At 40.4% G+C, this 24,070-nt stretch overlaps 1 pseudogene; it reads right to left on the bottom strand.

Moving 5' to 3' along the window:
• Positions 1–572: 572 nt before the first annotated feature.
• LOC120275014 lies at positions 573–667 on the bottom strand (annotated as a pseudogene).
• Positions 668–24,070: the final 23,403 nt, after the last annotated feature.

The following is a 24,070-nucleotide window of genomic DNA, read 5'->3' as shown; positions in this document are numbered from 1 at the left end:
GGAAAGAAGGATCCCCAAATCGGGCTGATATCGTGACCTAAATAGGGATGGAATCGGGCATGTACACTGTCCTGTGGAATTTCCACACGCTCATGTGAATCTGCAGAAATTCGTTTTTCAGTGGCATGTGAATAGTAACTGCTACAATAATTTGTTACACTAATTTGCTATAGTACCTGCTTCAGTACTCCACCAAAATACTCCCGGATCCACACTTTTCATCGAGGCAACATAAATGGGCACACGTCCATGCTGTAGATCGTGTTGCATATTTAAATAAAAACACATTTGATGACAATCTTACTAGCATTGCACAAGTCGGAACACATGAGTGTGACTGCATTTGTGCCCATCTAATTTGAATATTCACTTGAGCACAACGGAGGTTGGCACATACCTACATGTCTTTGAGCACAACTTGTATCTTCAAGTTTTTCACTCTATGATTCCTATTTTCCTTGAAGAGGAGAGCAAAGCAATGGCTACATTCATTACTTAGAGCATCGATTACTACTTGGGAGGAGATGGTAGAAACTTTTCTTGCCCGATATTTCCCTCGTGAAAAATCCGCAAAGCTCATTAATGGAATATCCTCCTTTGTGCAAACGGAATTAGAGACATGGGATAGGTTCAAGGAGCACCTGCGAAAATGTCCTCAACATGGGTTCCCCGAGTGGATGATCATTTAGACTTTCTATAATGGGTTGAACCCAAGCACAATACAGTTATCAGTGGAACACAAGAGACCCAAGCATAGTACATTAGGAAGCAAGACCCACGAAGAAGCCTGACATCTCATTGAAGAAATGGCCATGAATAGTTATCAGTGGAACATAAGAGATAAAACAAAGGTAGCCAGACTTTATAAGATCGATGCAGTTACTTCATTGGCGGCCCAGGTTGAGTTATTGAGCAAGAAGTTAGATACTCTAATTTTTCTTAGAGTGCTGGCTTTGACTAGTTGCACTGGGTGTGGGGGAGGGCATGCTTTGTCTAATTGCCTGATTTCAAATGGTGGTATATCCTCGGTCGAACAAGTGCATTTTGTGGGTAATGCAATGAGAGTCCAAGGCAATCCATTTAGCAACACCTACAATCCTGGTTGGAGGAGCAACCCAAATCTTTGTTGGAACAATCAAGGGCAATAGAAGATAATGGCACCACTGGGTTTCCAAAAACAACAACAAGCCCTAGACATGGAGAATCGAGTTTTAGTTTTAGAAACCTGGACGACCAATCGTCGGATACAAGGTTTCAGTCGGTCGAAGCTACACTTCGCAACCATACCGCTTCATTGCACAATCCAGAGAATAAAGTGGGGCAAATTGTGAAGTCGTTATCAGAGAGAACTCAAGGAAGCTTGCCTAGTAACACACTGACAAATCCGAGAAAACATGTGAAGACGATCACTTAGAGAAGTGGTCAGGAAGTTGAGGGTGGGCTTTCGAGCGAGAAGACCAATGTTGAAGTACCCGAGGTCATGGAGGTTAAGGAAGTAGCAAAAGAGAAGGGGGTGACACCCCCACCCTACAAGACAAGAATCCCTTATCCTTCAAGATTGAAAAACGACAAAAATGATGATCAATACAAGAAGTTCTTGGGTCTATTTAAGCAGTTGCATATTAACATCCCATTTGTAGAGGCGTTGTCTCAAATGCCTCACTATGCAATGTTTCTTAAGGACCTCTTGACAAACAAGAGGAAGTTGGAGGAGAGTGTATCTATGATCTTAGATGCTTCATGTTCGGTGATGTTACAAAAGAATTTGCCGAACAGGAAAAAAGACCCCGAAAGCTTTATCATTCCGTGCAACATTGGTAATTTAGGCGAAGAAATGTATTAGCGGATTCAGGGGCTAGCATCAACATCATGCCTTACACATTCTTCCAAAAGCTAGGCTTGGAAGAGCCTAGGCCCACTCGGATGACACTTCAATTGGCGGACCTCACGGTGAGACATCCGAGGGGCATCATTGAAGATGTACTTGTGAAGGTTGACAAGTATATATTTCCTGTGGATTTTATAGTGTTGGATGTTGATGAGGATGTCAATGTCCCATTGATACTTGGGAGGCCATTCTTGCGTACTTCCAAGGTTTTTATTGACATGGATAGCAGGGAGTTGACATTACGAGTCGGGGATGATAAGCTTACATATCACCTCACCGAAGTCATGAGGCATTCTCTCTATTTTGATGATACTCTTTACTTTTTTGACACTACCGTTGAACTAATAGATGAATATATGCAGCAAATGATGTGTCCGGACCCATATGAGAGATTGCTAGACCAAGAGGTGGAGAATAAAGAAATCATGACACTTGGTCTAGAGGACAAGGTGTAACCTACCCCGGGGATCATAAAGAAGATGATCAAAAAGATGAAGCATGCAAGGAGACGTCACAAGATTGGCCCCAAGGCTAATGGGGATGTGCAAGAACAGAGTAAGGGTGATGAACCCTTGTGCTGTAACAAACCCAATAACTCCCCATCTACCTTCAAAAGATTATATTCATCATGCTTTCAAGTTATGGGTAAGAGGGAAACCTCCATCTATGAGCCCTCGTGAGGTGAGGTCAGGTACGTCAAGCTTAATGGCGTTACACAAGCGCTTCTTGGGAGACAACCTAAGTCTTCACTATTTTCTAAGTTTTAGTTTAGTGCTTGCATGAATAAGAGCTTGAGTGTTGGTGTCTTAATCTTTTACATGCTTTTGTTGTGATTTTCTCTTGGATAATTGGTGTTTTCGTGTGCTTAATTATGATTGGCGAAGTTCTTGGTCGTTTGAGCATGTTTTGCATGATTCTATGGTCAATTGTTCAAAATGTAGGCAGGCTCTGAGCATGTGTAAATGTGCAGAAATTTTTTACAGAGTATGTAGTTTTTCTAAGTCATCCAGAGAAGACACACGGCCGTGTGGGATTTCCACACAGGCATGTGTTTCTGTTTTGAGCTCAACTTCTCCATCATGAGAAGACACAGGGACGTGTGAATGCCCCTGTCGATGACCATGTAACAGTTACACGCCCGTGGGTAATTTCCACATGGGCGTGTGTTTCTGTACAGAGTTCAGAGCTCTATCCCGAGAAGATACAAGGGTGTGTGTCTGCCACTGTGGATGACCCTGTGAGTTACATACGGGTGTGGATAACTTCCACAGGCCCGTGTGAAATACTGTGAAGAGTTCTCATTCATCTCAGGAAGACACAGGGGTGTGTGAGTGCCAATTTGAGTACCCCCGTGAGAATCTACACGCCCATGTCGAATTTCATTAGGGGCGTGTGAAACACTTAGAAGAATTTCTCCGATGGACAGAGAAGCCATAGGAGCGTGTGGGTGCCAATGTGGGTCGGGCACATGGGCATGGGTAATTTCCACACACCCATATGGATGTGCAGACAGCGAAGAGGCGCAACTTTTTCTTTATAAAATGCTCATGCCCCTTCGTTCTTTAACTCCCAAAGATTCAAATGTCGCCTCCCTTCATTCTTCTGACTCCTCGCCGTCTATATATAGAGTTCTAGGGTTGTTTGCTTGCTGTATTCAAGGTTTTTCATCTTCACTTCGTCGATAAGCCCTCTATCCTTATTCCTTTGGCATACTTGATTTCATTCGATTGAATTTGTGAATGTTGCTTTATTTGTGTGTTAAATGGTTGGTGTGTGGTTTAGAGTGAGTTTTGAGTGAATTTTTGATGTATTTGTGGATTTTTACATAGTGGTTGTGCAGTTTTAATGCCCCGTGGATCCACACGGGCGTGTGGAATTTCGACACGACCGTGTGGATTTATGCAGTATTATCTTATGAGTTTATTTGATAGATTCCCTATTCAATTTTCGTAGGTATGACTCCCAAAACAAAGAAATCGGTCGACAAACGTCCTAGAGAGCACTCCCTTGAGCAAGAGTATATGGAATTTGCGATTCCCGAGAACGAGGCTCAGTTTGAGAAGCTTTCAAAACTCAAGTTCAGACAGATGCGATTCTCGGACTTGAGTGCGCTCAGGGAGGTTTAGTTACTTGATGATATGGCCGATGAGGTCGAGGAGCTATTGTCGGTGGGCAGTTGGCGTAGATTGTTGACTCTTCGTGACCCTGCCATCTGTATGTTGACGTTAGAGGTGTTGGCGTCATTCGAGTTTGATCGCTCTTATTATAATTTTGATAGCATAGATGCAATTCAATTTAGAGCTTTCGGATAGTACCACAGTGTGAGGATGACTCAGTTCTTGATCTGACTCTGGCTCTATGACGAAGCATTCACTGACAGAAAGGATTATGAGCAGCTACCTACAAACTACCCCGGCAGTTTGACGTTGTAGCGTGCATACAGAGCACTGTGCAGATAGGGATAGTGTGAGCCGGGGGTGTCCAAGGTCACCTGTCTTTCCCGACCTGCATATCGTTACATTCATGCCATTTTGAGCAGGTTTGTGAACGGTCGTGGTGACGGTACCGGTGTCCTGAGCCGACAGGAGCTGTTGTATCTCTATTCGATGGTTCAGAGCGTGCCACTCCACTTAGGACACATCCTGGCAGAGTACTTACGGCACCAAGGACAGTATGCCAGGATCGGTGTCCTCTTCTCCTACCCATACATTACTAGACTCATCATCGGGATGGGTTTATTGAACACTATTTGTGGGGCCGAGAAGATGATCGTACCTTCTCCCCTAGCCATAGAGACGATGAGATTGATAGGGATGGTGTGTAGATACAAAGACTAGGTGTATGTGCCCCTCACCAGAGATCGCTGAGGGAGGAGATAACACTGTCGAGGGTTCTCAGCCTGCGCAGGAGCCGCAGCCAAAGCAGATAGAGACAGAGGCACCACCCACTATACAGGAGCCATCTCCAGTGCACATTCTATCTCCCTCTCAAGCATATGATTGTCTTGAGAGGCTCGAGAGTGCAGTGGAGGTGCTACAGACTGAGATTGCTAAGGTTCGCGCGACACAGGCTGCGAACCATACTTAGTTGATGTCCCGCCTCGACATTTTACAGCAGTTATTAGGGCGAGATGCGACTTCACCATTCATCATGAGGCCCAGAGCTTCACCGACCCCTTAGGCATCACCAGGACCAACATCACCCCCACTAGCACCAGCACTATTAGTAGAGGTGACCTAGCCCGACACTGATGCTTGATGTTTCTTTATTTTATTTGCTTTTATTTCTTGTACTTCGTTTTCACATCTTATTTTGGACTTGTATCACTCAGAAATTATTTTTCTTCTGAGTTTATCTTTTATTTTCATTGTTTCGAGTTGTATTTCATTGCTTTATCTTTATATACTTGAGTTGTTTTTGTTTTTTGTTGAGCTTTACTGAACCCCCCTTGTGTATATATGCAGATGGTCTTGTGAGTATGGAAATTAAGGAATAGTCATGGACACGGTCAATGTGATTTTCACATGGCCGTGTGTGCTCCACAACCCATTGGAACTTAACTCTCAAGGAATTTAGCTCCATCAAACATACCATTAGGAGTTCAGAGGAGTATTGTTTTAATTACCCACCTTTACATATGTTTTTGAGTGTTATACTTTTTATTGTGCTTACATGCATACATTGAGGGCAATGTACATCTCAAGTGTTTGGGGTGGGGGGGGGGGTGGGGAGTTCACATCGCACATGTTCTTTACATAAGTTTTGACTAAAAATGCTCACCCTAGCATCATTCATTAGCAGATCTTGTGCCTCTACCCATTTGGAAACATAATCAACTACGACCAAAATAAACTTGATACCAAATGATATAGGAAATGGTCCCATAAAATCAATACCCCACATATCGAAGATTTCACATAAAAGAATAAAATTTTAGGGTATTTCATCTTTGTAAGAAAGATTACTAGTACACTGGCAGTTGTCACAATTCTGTACATACTTATTTGTGTTTTGGAAGATTATAGGCCAGTAAAACCTGATTCCAAGACCTTGCAGACTGTTCAATTTGTGCTTAAATACCCTCCAGCTAGTCATGAGTGACAATGTTTGAGAATATCCCATCCTAGGATCATGGTACACATCTTCTAATGATTTGGTCAGCACAGATTTTAAAAAAGAATGGGTCTTCCCACACATAGTGCTTAAGGTCTACGGAGAGCTTTTTCTTTTGTTGGTACATGAACGATTTAGAAACAGTGTTTGCAACTAAATAATTTGTGAAGTCATCAAACTAAGGTGGGTCCTCATCTCTAACCATATTAAATCTGTACAAGCGCTCTTCACGCAAGGAGTCATCGACGTTTCCATCCTTTAATGATTTCTTTCCAGGATCTTCTAGCCTGGATAGGTGGTCTACAACTAAGTTCTCTGCTCATCATTTGTCTTCGATCTCCACATTGAATTCCTATAAGAGTAAAATCCTCCTGATTAGGTGTGGTTTAGCGTCAGTCTTACTCATGAGATACCTAAGTGTGGAGTGATCTGTGTAAACTATGACTTATAAAAGTAGTAAATACGGCTAGAATTTGTCGAAGGAGAAGACTTCTGCTAGTAGTTCCTTTTTAGTGGTTGACACACCCCTTGTAAGTGCGTACCACAAGTATATGGGTTATCGAAGTAATAAAGCACCCTAGTCAGGGGGTAGCCATATCCATAGGAAATAGTGCTCAGAAACACAAGTATTTCTATTTAGCTATAGTGAAGATGATTTAAGAGTGGTGTGAACAATATCACTGCAAATAAAAATAAATTAAATAAGAAAGAGACGCAACAGAATAACAGGAGAGGCAATCGATAGAAAGTGGGGCACCTAGACATTGCTCACCCTAGGACTATTGTTTCAAGTGTAAGACCGATCATTATGTAAACCGTGACTAACCCTCACACTATACCCCGGCAGAAAGGGATACTCTTGATGTCTCACACTGTGTGGGGTTGCATGAAGATTTGGGGATTCCAAGTGATAAACCCTATTCCCTAATATAGATCTAACCCTTTGGTCCAAGAGAATGTCCCTAGTCACAATTAATCCCCAGCACTAAAGATTACTTCAACACTTCACTCTATTGCTGGCGCAACTAAGCCCTAGTGGAGTTTTTCTCTTACCAATTCACTCTATTGTGATTGTAAAGAGCTCTTGGAACGTGGAGGTAGGATAAATCACATCAGAAGTGAAAGGGGATGTTCCACTACCTCTAGACTCACCCTCTCGACCCTCTCCAACGTAGTTTTGTCTAACCCTCATAGTGTGTCACTCATCTATAAGGATTACCAAGATTGATTCTCAACCCTAGTGTCACTCTAAGGGAAAATCAATTCAACAAGAATTCAAGGTTAGAACTTAATTAAAAACATCAATTAAAGAAACATAATAAAAGATTAATGAAATAAAATCATCCTTGGGTTTACATGTCCAAGCACCCACTAGGATTTTAGCTCTCCATGGAGCAAGATACAATCAATAATGAAATCGAATGTAAAAGCATGTAATCCATAAGTAAAATCCCCTCGTAGTCTATATCGATGGTCTTGTGGAGTTGCCTCGTCTTCTCTAAGGGTTCCCTCGTCAAGCCTAGGGCAAACCTTACCGAATCGATGGCGATGAAAACTCCCCCAATTACTATCTTTCGAAGGAACGCGGTGTTGAAGGTTGTAGAGCGCCTCCAAAGACCTAGCCAAAGCCTCCCAATAGTAACTGCTAGAATGATTTGCTACATTAACCTGCTACAGTACTTTTGCCAAAACACTCCAGAAGCCACACTTTTCGTCTAGGCCACATAAATGGGCACACATCCATGTGGTAGATCGCGTTGTGTCTTCAAACAAATCACATTAACAAAACACATTTGCTAGTATTGCACAAGTCGGAACACATGAGTATGACTGCCTTTATAACCCCTCTAATTTGTATATTTTCTTGAACACAATCGAGGTTGGCACACACCCAAATGACTTTGAGAACAACTTGTGTCTTCACGTTTGTTCAATCCAAGAACTTCATCAAAAATTGCATCCATGATCTACTTTTGTTTTCTTTCTTACACAATTATCTCCACAACCCTACATGCACAAAAGAACACGTATACACAAGAATAAGCGATAAAATATGAGAAAAGTAATACTCAATGTAAGAAAAGAATACTTCGTATTACTAATACACAAGCACTTATCAGTGGTCATGTTATTCTCTTACGCATCATTCAAGGTTTTTCTCGTATAGTAGATGGGATGAAAATGCTTATCGTTCTGCTGGCCCAATACTGTTCCAACAGCAAAGCCACTGGCATTGACATTAACTCGAATGGCAAATCCTAATCTAGGGCAATCATGATCGGAGCTCGCACTAGTTTATCTTTTAATGTTTTGAATGCTAACATGTAGGCTTGGTTTAAGTCAAATAGAGCATCTTTCTCTAATAGTTTGGTTAATGGTCTAGACATATGTGAGAAGTCTTTAATGAACCTTCTATAAAAGCCTGCTGATATAGCTCTTGCGTGTGACCCGCAAGTGCACGGGTTTGTCAAAGTAATAATAACCCGGTGAGTGGGTAGTCAAATCCACAGGGAATAATGATAAAAAACACAAAGACTGCTATTTAACTAACATGAAGATGAATCAATATTGGTGTGAACAAAATCAATATGAAAAGAACTTAAGAAAATAAGAAAGAGACGTGCAATAAAATGAGAGGAAAGGCAATCGATAGAAAGTGGGGCACTCGGACATTGCTCCCCCTAGGACTATTGTTCCAAGTGCAATACCAATCAGTATACCTCCTAACTGATGTCTAATGAGTCATGGAGATCCTTAAACACAAAGTGCCAAAACTTAAGGTCAATAGTGACTAACCCTACGCTATGCCCCGGTGGAGATATCTCTCAGTCTCGACACCTCACACTATGCTAGGTTGCTTTAGGCTCTAGGGATTCCAAGTGATAAACCCTATTCCCTAATATAGATCTAACCTTTTAGTCCAGGCGAAAGATCCCTAATCACAATTAAGCCCCAAATATTAAAGATTATTTCAACGCTTCACTCTGTTGCTTGTGCAATTAAGCCCTAGTAGAGTTTGTCTCTTAGCTATTCACTCTATTGTGACCACAAAGAACTCTTGAAAATTGGAGGTAGGGTAAATCACACCAGAGTGGAAAGGGGACGCTCCGCTACCTCTCTACTCACCCTCTCAACCCTTTCCAATCTAGCATTGTCTAACACTCATGGTGTGCCACTCATCCACGAGGATTACCAAGATGGATTCTCAACTCTAGTGTCACTCTAAGGGGAAATTAACACAACAAGCATTCAAGATTGGAGCTCAATTATAAACATCAATTAAGGAAAGCATAATAAAAGGTCAAAAAAATAATACCATCCTAGGGTTTACAAGTCCAAGCACCTAGTAAGGGTTTAGCTCTCCATGGAGCAAAATACAATCAACAATGAAGTCAAAAGTAAAGAGATGCAATCCATGAATTAAACCCACTTGGTATTCGTGTTGATGGTCTTGTGGAGTAGCCTTGGCCTCTTCAAAGGTTCCGTCGTCAAGCCTAGGGCACAGCTCGCCGAATGGATGCCGACGAAAGCTCCCCCACTAACTATCTTCTAATGGAATGTGGTGTCGAAGGCCATAGAACCACTCCCAAAACATTGTTAAAGCCTTTCTAAACCCTAGCTACAGGCCTCTCCAAAGTTGGGGAAGATATGGAGGAAAGATGAAAAAAAAGATGCCCAAATAGCTACAACTCACGTTTTTATAAAGGGTTGGAATCGGGAATCCACACGGGCATGTGGAGTTTCCACACGCCCGTGTGAATCTGCAGAAACCTGATTTTCTGTGGCATGTGAACAGTAATTGCTACAGTGCTTAGTACTCCACCAAAAACACTCCCGAATTCACACTTTTCATCAAGGCAACATAAACTAGCACACGTCTATGTCGTAGATTGTGTCACTTCTTTAATAAGGGATAACATTGATGAAGATCTTTCTATCATTGCAAAAGTCGGAATGCATAAGTGTGACTGCCTTTGTGCCCTCCAATTTGCATATTCCATCTAGCATAATGGAGGTTGGCACACACTCATATGTCTTCAAGCACAACTTGCGTCTTCTCTTGTGTCCACTTCAAGATTCCATCAACATAATGCATTTGTAATCTACTTTGGCTCTTTTCTTCTCTATTTAGCTAAACAACCCTATATGCGCAAAAGAACACAAAAACACAAGTATTAGCAATAAAACCTGATAAAAGTAATGATTATCATAAGAAAAGAATACTTCGTATTCTTAGTACACAAACACTTATTACCTGCATGTCCCAGGAAATATGAATTGCATTGACTAATGTGGGTGGTGGAAGCGTCTTGATTGTAGCAACTTTAGCCTTGTCCAATTCAATCCTGTTTCTTGAAATTCTATGTCCCAACACGATACCCTCCTTGACCATGTAGTGCCATTTCTCCCAACTGAGTACAATGTTAGTCTCCTCACATCTTGCTAATACTCGTTCTAGATTCCTGAGACACATATCAAAAGAGTTTCCAAATACAGAGAAATCAACCATAAATACCTCGATTGTGTTCTCTACCATATCATCAAATAGTACCATGATGCATCTCTGAAAGGTCAGGACATTGCACAATCCGAAAGGTATCCTATGGTACGTGAAAGTCCCATATGGGTATATAAATGTGGTCTTCTCTTGGTATTTTAGAATGATAGGAATATGAAAATATCCTAAAAATCCATTTAGAAAGCAATAATGGGAGTGGCATTCTAACCTTTCCAGTATTCGGTCTATGAATGACAACGGAAAGTACTCATTTCTGGCACCGTCATTTAATTTCTTGTAATCGATGCACACCCGCCATCTTGTAATTGTTATGGTGGGCATGAGCTCATTCTTCTCATTGGTAAATACTATCATCCCCCCTTTATTTAGTACCACTTGTACTGGACTCACCCATGTGCTGTTTGAAATTGGATAAATAATACGTACATCCAAAAGTTTCATTACCTCTACCTTCCTGATTTACTTCATGTTTGGATTCAACCTATGTTGAGGTAGGGAAGAGGATCTATGACCATTTTCCATCAAGATCTAATGGGTATAAAAGGATTAGCTAATTCCCTTGATGTCTGATATTTTCCAAACAATAGCTCTCTTATGCTTTCATAAAACCTCCAACAGCTATTTTTTTATTCCATAGCCAAACCTGCTGCAATGATCACCGGGAGTCATGATTCTTCTTCTAAAGAGGCATTCTCCAAGTGGTTTGGTAATATCATTAATTCCAAGTTTGGCGGCTCCTTAATAGATGGGTTGAGTCAATTATCCACATTCAATATGACTCCAATGATGTTCTCTTCTTTCTTAAGAGCCTGATCATCATTGACATCATCGTCTAACTCATAAGTCTCGGTTTTCTCCATGTTGATGTCTTCTATCTGCAAATTGTTAATTCCCATAGAGTCTTCTTTGGCGCTGCTAACTATTTTCTCTTTTGATTTTCCTGTATCCATAAACTAATTGAACATTTCCTATCAAGCTATCTCCTTATACTACCTAGAGCAAATGTCGAATGTAGGGCCTGGTCAACTGCATTGATGTATTGTGTATAAAGTTTTCGCATTACATGGTGTTCAGTCCACTGATCAAGTAGGGCTAGTACCCTCTCCAACTGAACCTTCATATTTGTGAAGACTATGTTCTTCGACAACGGCACCAAAACATGACGAAACACATTATGAGTGCGTAAATTCTATAAATATATAAGCATGCAAGTATGCACTTATTAATACAATTGGTTTGTTCTATTGCAAGTGTATGAGTCATCAAGTAATCCTCATGGGTGATCACAAGGGTCTTATTTCCCAGGGAAAGGTAAGAGGCTCCTATTACTTCCTTTACACTTAATCAATAGTCTAGTCGTTTATGCTCTTTATTTAGTTTTACTTATACAACACTATTAAAAAATACAATTGGAGATGTTGTTAAGCACACTTAGAAGGAGTTGGGAGTATGTACTATAGTTATCTTGATTATTAATTATGATAGGCGTTAAGTGTCAATTGTGTTCTATGATCAAACAGGGGAATTCAACAGCCTACTTGTCCCAATAAGCCATGGCGTGTAGGTCTAAATCAGTAGGAACTTAAGATGGAATCTCTTGTACCCCAGCCTCCTATGTTTGCCTTAAGTGTAGGAATCCCATCAGAAGAGACCAATAGAACCCTAAGCCTAAGGGTCAATCAATCCCTAATCCGAAAACCTAGCTATGCCTAACCTCTAAGAACATGCATAGATCTATCATGGCATGGTTGTCATTAATAGGGGGCATATCCTCCTCATCCACATCAACAATTATGAACAATTAAGAACATGCAATGATTACGAAAACTAGAGCAATTTATATTAATCGATCAAGATTCATAAATTATAACAGAGGGACCTAGACATACAATTCAACTCGAATTAGGTTCTTATGGATCATACAAAACAAAGCATCAAAACACAAGAAAACCACAAGACCAAATAAAGAGTAAATTAGCGTTTAATGTATTCCTAGACTAACTCCCTCTAATAGTTCTCCGAAGATTGGGATTAAATGATCCCAAGATTATCCAATGATGCGTGTCACTCACACCCTTCTAATGATGATCTTTGAAGATGCTTGTCACGCGTGATCTTCTCCGATGATGCTCATTGATGTACTATTAAGAAATCCACTGGAATCCATTGTAATATGGAATAAACATTGTCTCTCATAGCTCAGATTTTAGAAAGTCGGTCGCCCAAGCTTCTTCGGCAAAAGAGCCTCCTTAAATTTAGAGGAAACTAGGGCATTTCTAGTAATCAGCTCCGCCATAGTTTCACCATTGGTATTGTGATGCCCATTGTGAGTAAGTTGTTTCTTGGACTCCAAGTCACATCCTGGCATGGTCTTTGAAAGTTATGTGTCTTAACAACGGCCATTATAGACTTCACAACGTCCTTTGTGAGGCCTTTTTGGGTTGAATGTTTTTACTAGTGAGCTCATGCTGCAACGGTTTGATCATGACAGTCGTAAGTGTAGAAAACGGGTGTTGTGAATTGAAATAATGCCCGTTGTGAGTCGTGGCGTAGCCTTGATTTAACAACTTATTTCATTTTGCTTCAAAACAACCTCGAATTTGCTTCTTTCTTCCTAAAATAGAAATAAGGGTCATTGTAAACAAAATAATGAGATTTCATACTAATGAGGTGCTAAGTAAGTATAATTTCATGCTAACTGCAGTGTAAATGATATAGAAAACATGATCAATTAAGCACTTATCAATACTCCTATTGAGAAACACTATTTTTTCTTAGTGTTTGCAGTTAAGAAGCTTCGGCATTACCTACTCTCACATAATGTGATTATCATCTCAAGGATAGACCGACTCAAGTAGTTGATGACTGGCCTCCACTCACTGAAAGATTAGCAAATTGAGCATTGATACTCACGGAGATTGACATAAGTTACACTCCACAAAAAAGAATCAAGGGATAAGCATTAGCATACTTTCTCACTACACATCATTTGCTTGATGATTCTCCATTGAGATGCAATCTTCCCAATGAAGAGATGATGAGTGTACATTGTTCATATATTTCATAACTATATATATACTCATTTAGCATACATTAGAACCATAATGTGGAATTCTATGCTAAATATCTTGTGTTTTGTATTAACAGGCACAGGGCAGTGCTTAAAGGTAGGGAGATAGAAAGGAAGTAATTTAGATAAAAAAAACAATGAAGTTGGAGCTCTCTAGGCATTATTAGAATAAGGACAAGACAAACTGTGTGGCTTACGAGTAGCTTACGGTCCACCTTATAGCTGTAAGTATTGTCCAAAAGACCTTACAAATATTCCTATGCCAATAATGTGGATTCAGAAATAATTCAGACGGCCTTACGAGTAAGGCTTATGCCCGTAAGGATGTCCGTAAGGTCCATTCAGATGAACTTATGACCACAGTACATTCCCGTAATGACAGTCGCTAGAAGCCAACAAAGAAGCTTACGGTCCAGTGCTTACAACCGTAATATGGATAGTAACATATTTAGAAAACCTTACAGATGAGTCTTATGGCTGTAAGCATGCTCGTAAGGCTCGTGACAATCTTTCCCAACTCCCTTATGCCCTTGCCCTTATGCCCATATGCAGCCGGTAAGCAGTAGGGTATAAATAGAACTTAAGAGGATTTTTAGGGCATCATCTATTCTATCTCACTATTCTTTGCGGCTGATTCTTGGAGGCGAGATTGAGGAAGAAAAGGGTTGAATCTCCAACACCTTAGGCAAGATTTGGAGAGGGATTTTGCCCGACATTTAAGGTGATTGGAGATCATAGCTGTTAAGCTCATCTTGGCGGCGTGCGTGGAAGATACCTCGGTGGCTCTCCATCCTAGGGATTAAGAAGGTGTTTTTATGGATCTTATGTCCACTACTATTATTTGTATATTAAATTCTTTCCCTTCATTAATGGAGGGCTAATTTGTAGATGTTTGGGGGTAGTTGAACTCTAGGGTTTACTTTTATGACTTTGGTTGCTGGATATTTAATGCTTTAATTGATTTCTATTTTCAATCATATCTATTTGAATCTAATTACATGTTTGAATGCCTGGTTGCTAACAAGGAAAAACCCCCTAGCTATCATGTTTGATATGCTACATGATGAGTAGAAATAGCCACCTAGCATAGACATGCTATAATTAGAGGGAATTGTGAGTAAGCCTGGGCATAGTGTACTTTGGAGACTTCATCTCCCTCAATTCTCTTGAGTGGGTTTTTAACATTCTCTGTGCTCTTTGCAATCATGTGGAGTGGATTTTAAGAGAAATCACATTTCTATTCTGTATTTGGATTAGGGGTAATCTCTCTCTTTTTGGGGGAGATTATCTACTTAAGATATTGTCATTAGCTCACAGTGAGGTTTCATAGAGTGTTAATGCAATTTTGTAGATGTTTGTATCAGCTCTGCACCTATTCAGTTACTCCTCGCCTAAGAAATTAGGGTTTAGTATAATGTATAAAACCTCTCAATTTAAATAGGATTGCATACCTAGACAATCTCTGTTCTATACTCCATAACCCAAGATATATACTATGCCCGAACATCATCTCTTCCCTTGATTTCTCTCCTATTTTATTTTTGCTTTCTTTTATTCACACACACACACTACTTCATCACTTAGGCTATTTTTCAGAATTAGGGTTATTACTAGTATTCACTTTCTTACCTGTGGTCCGACACACTGGTTTATGCAAACTTTATTACGTGATCGGCACATAGACTTGCATGTGTCACTATCCAATTTTTGGCACAGTTGCTGGGGAAGGATTAGTGATATTAGGAAGAATTCTTTTCCTGTCGCTTTAGCCATTTTTTTTCTTTTTCTTATTTGTTTATATTCTTTTTTCAATTATTTCCTGATTCTTTTTCATTTGTTTCATTTCAGTGCATGAAAATAAAGGGTAAAGCTCCAAGACTGGCAGAAGGCGAAAGTAGTGTAGAAAGAGTGATAAGAACTAGATTGAGAACAACTCTACTAAATGAGATAGGATCTTTATTAGTGAGTGTTGAGGAAGAGCAGTTGAACACTATGGCAGATCAAGGGAACCGACACAGGACCTTTTTAGACTATGCTCGCCCCACTCTTGATGGTTCTCAGTCAAGTATAGTACACCCACCAGTTACATCAAACAATTTTGAGCTTAAACCCATGTTTGCCCAGATGGTACAAAGTGCAGCACTGTTCCATGGAATACAGGAAAAGGATCCCAAAAGTCATATTGGGGGATTCCTTGAAGTGTGTGACATGCTCAAGATCAATAACATTTCTGATGAAGCCATTAGACTCCGGTTATTCCCATTTTCACTAAAAGAAAGAGCTAAACAATGGCTTCAGGTTCTTTCTCAAGCATCTATCATGACTTGGGAACACCTTGTCAAAATATTCTTGGCTCGTTATTTCCTTTTAGGAAGAACAACCAAGTTGTGTCAAGAGATTATAGCATATGTGATGCACTCTTCACAAGTATATGGGTCACACACAAGTAATACAGTGGTACCTCGTGAGGGATTGGGTCGTTGAACCATAGGGACTGGACTTAAAGTACTCACTCTTCTTTTGATTTCTAGTGAAACAAGAATTGGATTGGTTTAAAGAATAAAAGCAAACAAATAAAGGAGAGAACATGTGGAGATAAAGGATGGATTAGGAACAAGGTCTTCAGCCACAAGAGAGCAATGCCTGGGATGATTCCTATAAGCTATAGCATGCTGACTTGCTTCTAAAGCCTACCATGTACATTCTAAAGTTCAAGTGTGTGCTCACAAGAAATGTTGCATCTATGGTTTTCAAGTACACCAAGTTTTACCAAGATAATTATGCATTTCAAACACATCAAGTTTTTGCAATCACACAAGCAATCACAACTAAGGTCATCCATACACCGAGTTTTACCAAGGTAACTATGCACAATCCAACACATCAAGTTATGCAACACAAGATTAAACACATGAATCTAAAAGAACTCCATAGATATTAAAAACAAGTATTAAAAGCATACAAAACATCATAGTTCACATCCTGGGGCACCATGGATGGTTAACCCCTCATGGATAGGTACAACGAGGGAAAGAAAGATAAAGAGCTAAAGGAAGAAAGCATGACTCCCTCCTTCTCAAGATGATCTTCCTACTTGAGCTCCGATATGCTAACCCCATCTCCCTCATACCTCCAACTCGTCCTTGATCCCCTTAGTAGGTATGGTGAAACCTGATCTTCGCTCTCATCAAAGTCCTCTCAGTGGAGAGAAGAGTCCCTGAACAAAGATTAGATGAAATCCTAAACTCGAGAGTTAAAAAGGATGATTTTGGGCTCGACACGAGCTAAGCACAATCATGCTTAAACTATGATTTCTCGGTTAGGATTATGAGTGAATCGGCTGAGTGCTCACCTAGATTTTCTAGTAGGAGGGAACACGGACGTGCTACTCCCATGCTTCACTTCAGCACAATCATGCTAGGAGATTGCAAAATGTACTTCTCTAGTTGCATAGAAAATACCTCGAGCCAGGATATTTCAGGGGGAGGAGCATGCTTGTGCTCTGACCATGTTCATCCTGGAAGCATCCCCTCACTTGAATTTTCACTGAATGATCCCTCGGCAGAGATAATCAGTGGGATAGAACATGATCATTCTCTGCCCATGCTGAGCTAGAACACTTAGCAAATTTTTCCCATTCTTTACTTATTTGACTACAAAATTCACTCCTAATGACTTCGATCGCTGAATTTTTGTATCAACAATAAATATACCCAGAATAGCACCGAATATAGACAAAGTTGTGCCAAAAGACAAGAAAATGAATGGATTGAGGGTAAGTAAACATGATATGAAATGCACTCATCAATATGGGCAATTGGCCATTGAATCATTATTAGAGGCTTGGGAGAGGTTTAAAGATTTGTTGAGGAAATGTCCACATCATAACCTCCCTGAATGGATGGAAGTTCATATTTTCCATCAAGGTCTTAATTAGAGGCCCAACAGGTTATTAATTCTGTAGTAGGAGGATCGCTTGTTAGTAAGACTATGGAGGTGGCCAAGCAGTTAATTAAAGAGATAGCTATGAACAATTATCAGTGGAATTCTAGAGGCATCAATTGTCAAGCCAGCTGGGATGATTGAAGTTAGGGAGGTTACAGTATTAGTGCTAGGTGAAGGCATTGAGTAGGAAGATTGACAGTTTATTTACTCAAAAATCGGCTACAGTCATGGTTTGTGATACTTGTGGAGAAGGACACACTTCCTCATACTGTTTCATTATAGGGGTAGCATATGGACCAGTGGAGCAAGTGGATTTCATCGGTAATACCCCTAGATAGTAAGGGAATCCCTACAGTGGAACGTACAACCCTGGATAGTGGAAGCACCCCAATTTCTCTTTGGGAGGTCAAGGACAACAGCAGAAATCTCTGCCAGGGTTTCCTCCTCACCAATAGAATAACAAGAGAACTGCATCGGAGGAAGGGCTTAGTCTGTTCATTCAGAGCAAAGACATCAAATTCTAACAGTCAGATAATAGGTTCCAGGATATAGAGGCATCATTGAGAAATCAACAGGCTTCTCTTCAAAACTTGGAGAACCAAGTGGGACATATTACCAAATTGTTGTCTCAGTGACTTCAAGGAAGTCTACTGAGTAACACTGAAGCCAATCCCTGTGAGCACCTTAAGGCAATCACTCTTCAGAGTGGTAAAGAGTTGGGGATGAGTGGTGAGAAGGTGATGGAGAAGAAAGAAGAGCCAGAAATTGAGTTCATTGAGAGTACAGCATGAGAAAGTGTACCTACCCCGAGTGTTGAGAAGAGAATGCCACCACCAATGAAAAAGTATGTTCCCCAACTCCCCTATCCGTCAAGGATGAGGAATGATCGTATGGACGAACAATTCAAGAGATTTCTAGACTTGTTGAAGCAATTTCAAATAATGTAAAGTTTATGGAAGCCTTGCCTAAAATGCCAAAGTACACTAAGTTTCTCAAGCATCTTTTAACAAAGAAGCGGAATTTTAAGGAGGTATCAATAGTGACATTAAGCAAAGGGAGTTTGGCGTTACTTCAAAACCAGCTACCGAGGAAGCAAAAGGATCCAGGGAGTTTTACTATTCCTTGTAACATTGGTGATTTGGTTGATGAAAAAGCCCTAGCAGATTTAGGAGGTAGCATTAATGTAATACCATACACCATGTTTAGAAAATTAGGACTATGACATCCTAGGGGAATCATAGAAAACATTTTGGTTAAGGTCGACAAGTTCATTTTCCCATTAGATTTTGTAATTTTAGATGTAGACGAGGATGTTGAAGTGTCCCTCATACTTGGTTGGCCATTCCTAGCTACCTCTCAATCCCTTATTGATGTTAGTAATGGTAAAATGACACTTAGGTTTAGGGATGAGGAAGTTATTTTTGCTCTATCCGATGCAATGAAACACCCTTCTACTTTTGATGATACATGCTATTACGTTGACGGAACTGACTCACTTGTGGATGAATGTGTGCAGGAAATGATGCACAACGAGCTTTTTCGACGAATCATTGGATGACCCTCATGCTTAAGATGCTATCCCGTTTCTTACATCTACCATTGTTGAGAAACCACACGAAAGAAGCAATAGAGCAATGTCACTTCCTCCAAAAAAGGCAAAAGAAATCTTCACCCAAGGAGGTAACCCCCTAAGTCAATCCACTACATTTGTAAGTTCCCTATTTTCTCTGATCATGCACTTGGGCATTATTGTGGAGATGTTGATTGGGGTCATGAGGAGTGCTTTTACTTTGAGCCTCCATGATTGCACGTTACAGGTATGTCAACCTCATAACGTTAAACAAGCACTTCCTGGGAGGCAAGCCAAGGAAGAGTTTTCATATTTTGCTTGGGTTTGAGTCTTTAGTTGTAGTTTTGTTATCTTCTTTGAGTTTGCAATAAAATGCTCAGCTTGTCTTGATTTTCAAGTGTTGGTTGGGTGTTTGTGACCATAAACACACATTTTTGTGCTTCCCAAGTCATATATCTAAGCTTAACTGTAGGAAACAGGGAAACTCTGGTCAATTTTTTCTAGGACTCTTATGGGCTATTTAAGCCCTAAGTAAGGCTATAAACCTCTTATAGAGACCTTTATGGGCATCTTACGCCCGTAAGCCACCCTGCAAGGGGGTTTTAGAGAGCCTTACGAGTGCACTTACGGTCAGTAAGTCCTTGAGAGCACGGTTCGGAGGTTACTTATGGTCCACTTATACCCGTAAGTCAGACCGTAAGGGTCATCTAGAGTTCCTTACAGCTATATCTTAAACCCTTATGTCCCATAACCCTTTGGGGAGTTCAACCTAAGTTCCTTACGGCTGTCTTAGGCCCGTAAGTTCGACCGTAAGATCAAGACAAAGAACCTTATTAACTATAGTGCTAAGCCTCTTACGATCGTAACTTAGGTTGTAAAAGAGATGTACCTTTGTAGGGTAGGCCTCACGGACGTAATGCCCATGTAACTATTCATTTAGAGAAACTTATGGTGTTGTCTTACGCCCGTAAGCAACTAGGGTTTAAGTACAATCGGCAACCTTCCATCTTCATTCCTAATTGATTTTCACTGGATTCTCGATTGTCGATGCTTGTCTCTCATCCCATTCTTTTACCATGGTGTTCTTCTTCGGTTTTTGAGTGTTTTCAAGTGGGATTGAACCAATCCTTGAGCTTCTCACCAGCCGGTTCTCATTTTCTCTTTGTCTCAAAGGTAACTTTCATTTTTCATGATTCCTGGGTAGATTGTTTGACCTTCATGCATGAGAATAAATGTATATTGTTTAGCATTCCATGAATGTTAGTTTAGAATCAAATTTTGTAAATTTTTGAGCTCCATTTTGCAAGAGTGGTTCTTACCACCGTAAGCCTGCCCGTAAGAAGGCCATAAGTTCTCTTGCTATGTTCAAATTTTGTATTCTTGCATTCTAAAATTCGTATCATTCTTATAAAGCATGGTTAGGTCAAAGAGAGTAATGACACACTAATTTGTGTACGTGTTCTACAAGTGCACGGGTGTCAAAGTAATAAAATACCCGGTGAGTTGGGTAGTCGAATCCACAAGGAATGGAAGTATTAGTAGTAACCACTTCTCAATTATCTAGCCAGAATCAAGATTGTGATGAAATGAACTCAATTGCTAGAATATGAATATCGTAAGTAAGCAAAGGGAAAGTAAAGTTAAAGGAAGTCTCAATCAATAAAGATGAGGTACTCGGGCAATGCTCCCCCTATGATCTAACATGAAGCGCAAGATCTACTAAATGTTTCTAAACCGAGTTAGATGAGTCTAGGTAATCCAAGAACAATTGGTCCCTGCCTCCAGGCCAATGATACTAGTCCCCTACAAGGTCCCGGTGGAGAAATTGCTTAAACTCAACACCTCACACCACATATGACCGCAATAAACTATAGGGATACCTAGGAGTACAACCGATTCCTAAAGATAGATCCAACCCTACTTCTAGGTGAAAGATCCCTAACCCCCTACAAGGTCCCCGTGGAGAAATCTCTCAATCTCATGCCTCACACCAAATATGGTTGCATAAAGTCTAGGAAATACGGAGATAGGATGCATTCATCGGAGGGGAAAGGGACTCTCCACTATCTCATGACTCACCCTCTCAACGCTCTTCAATCTTGGATTTCTAACCCTAATAGAGACCACTCTCTCACCAAGGCAACAAATCAAGCAATACAAATCAATCACAGGGATCAATACGACATGCAAGCAATGAAAAAACAAGATTGAAACTCAAATAAACTCATATTTAATAGAAAACATAAAGTAAATCAATACAAAGATATGATCCTAGGGTTCACATGCCCAAATACCTACTAGGGTTTAGCCCTCCATGGGGCAAATTACAAAGCAAAGAATAATGCAATAAAAAGCAATGAAAACCATGGAATAAAACCCCCTTGAATTCGTGATGATGGACATGATGGGTCGCTCAACGCCTTTAATGATCCCTCTCCGAAGCTAGGTTTACAAAGGCTCACTCAATGCTATGACGGAGAAAATATCTATCAAAGTTGGTGAATAATGCCGCCAAAATTTGGTAAAGACCTTATTTTCAAACCCTAGACACTTCGCCCTTCAAACACTAGAAAAATATCTCCTAAGAATAAGGCAAAAGGGCTATTTATAGTCATAAACCATGTCTGTCATGTGCCTCCACATGGCTGTGTGAGATTTCACATGGTCGTGTGAGCTGCAGAAATTCCCACGTAACCGCGCGGAAATTTTACGCGGTTATATGAACAGTGTTTTGCTACAATACTCTTCATAAATGCAGCTCACACACTCTTCTCTTGAGGCCACATGGTCGGGCACATGTCCACGTGGTAAGTTATATGATTTTTCATTGTGAAATCATCATTGGGAAGCTCTTGCATTCTTCACACAAGTAGGGACATGGGGGTGTGGCTGACTTTGTGCCCTTCCAACTAAAAAATTGGCTTGAATTCTCTTGGAAGGTGGCACACACCTCCATGTACATGAGCTCCGCTTGTGTCTTGACTCTTATGTTGCACAAAAACTTCGAAAATGTGTCTTTATAACCTATCTTTTCTTATTTTTCTTCCTTCAAGACATTCACAACCTAATTGCATAAAAGAACACCAAATACACTTTATGAGACATAAACCATGGTAAAAATGATGCTTAATGCATGTAAAACATATAAAGAAATATTTCTACTCAAGCACTTATCAAACTCTCCCACACTTAAGCCTTTGCTTGTCCTCAAGAAGAATTAAACATTAAACTTATGAAAAGAAAAGAGAAGTGCTTGGCCTTAGGTTCATCAAGAGAGTACAAGAGTAAACTTCTAAAATCATGGAGAGAGTCAAACACTAGATAAAACAATTAATACACTAGCAAACAATTCAATCAAAAATGAAGGTCATATAGTCTGAAAACGTGTGTGTATAAAAAACTCAACTCATGTCAACACTATGTCTACTACAAAGTTCTTATTAAGAAGGGACTTGATAAGTGCTTGTGTATAAGTAATATGAAGTATACTTTTCTTACATTGAGCATTATTTTTATCAGATTTTATAGCTTATTCGTGTGTATTTGTGTTTTTTTTTGTGCATTTAGGGTTGTAGAATCAATTTTGGAAGAAAGGAAGCAAAAGTAGATCGCGGGCATGATTATTGATAAAGTTCTTAGATCGAATAAGGGTGAAGACACAAGTTGTGCTCGAAGACATATGGATGTGTGCCAACCTCCATTATGCTCAAGGGAATACATAAAGTGGAGGGGCACAAAGGCAGTCACACTCATGTATTCTGACTTGTGCAACATTGTTAAGAGCTTCATCAATGTGGATTCATTGAAGACGTGACGCGATCTACCGCATGGATGTGTGCCTAATCATGTGGCCTCAATGAAGAAAGTGAATTCGAGAGTGATCTGGCGAAGTACTGTAGCAGTTTACTGTAGAAAACACTGCACAAACCTCACTATATTAGTTACTGCTCACAACGTATAGGAAAAGAAAGCCTAGAAATCCACACGGCCGTCTGGAAATTCCACACGCCAGTGTGGATGCCCGATTTTAGCCTTATGAATACCGCTTTGAGGGTTTTATTTGGGGATCTTCTTCCTATCTTTTACCTATCTTTGGGGCAAGTGCGGCTAGGGTTTGGAGAGGCGTTTGCTGGGTTTTAGGAGCAGTTCTATGGCATTGGACATCAAGTTCCTTTGGAGGAGAACTATTGTGGAAGCTTTCGTCGGTATTGATTCTGTGAGGTGTGCCCTAGGTTTGACAAGGGATACTTTGGAGAAGAAGAGGCGGCTCCTCAGACCATCGACACGGATGACAAGTTGGTTTTATCAATGGATTACTTGCATTTACTTTTGCTCTCATTGTTGATTTTGTATTGCTCCATGGCGAGCTAAACCCCTAGTGGGTGCTTGGACTTGTGACCCTAGGATGATTTTGTTTCATTAACTCTTATTATGTTTCTTTTAATTGATGTTTTAATTGAGTTTCATTCTAGTGTGCTTGTTGATTTGATTTTTTCTTAGAGTGACACTAGGGTTGAGAATCTATCTAGGTAAACCATTGAGGGGGTGACAACTTCATTAGGATTGGACATAGCAAGATTGAAGAGGGTTGAGAGGGTGAGTCGAGAGGTAGCAGGATGCCCCCATTCCCATCCGATGTAATTTATTCTACCTTCACATTCCAAGAGTTCTTTGCGGTCATGATAGAGTGAAATGCCAAGAGACAAATTCCACTGGGGCTTAGTTGCGCAAGCAAAAGAGTAAAATGTTGAAGTAATCTGTAGTGCTAGGGCTTAATCGTGACTAGGGGTCTTTCGCCTGGAACAAAGGGTTAGACTATATTAGGGAATAGGGTTTATCACATGGAATCCCTAGAGCGTAAGCAGTCCTACACAGTGTGAGGTGTCGAGAGTATCCCTTTACGCTGGGACATAGTGTAAAGGGCTAGTCACGGTTGACCTTAGGTTTGGGACCGTGTGTCTTTGG

This window comes from Dioscorea cayenensis, chromosome 13 (assembly GCF_009730915.1).
Source record: "Dioscorea cayenensis subsp. rotundata cultivar TDr96_F1 chromosome 13, TDr96_F1_v2_PseudoChromosome.rev07_lg8_w22 25.fasta, whole genome shotgun sequence".
In the NCBI taxonomy this organism is placed as follows: Eukaryota; Viridiplantae; Streptophyta; class Magnoliopsida; order Dioscoreales; family Dioscoreaceae; genus Dioscorea; species Dioscorea cayenensis.
Note: the sequence above shows the minus strand (reverse complement) of the source record. Positions and strands in the feature narration are given on the sequence as shown.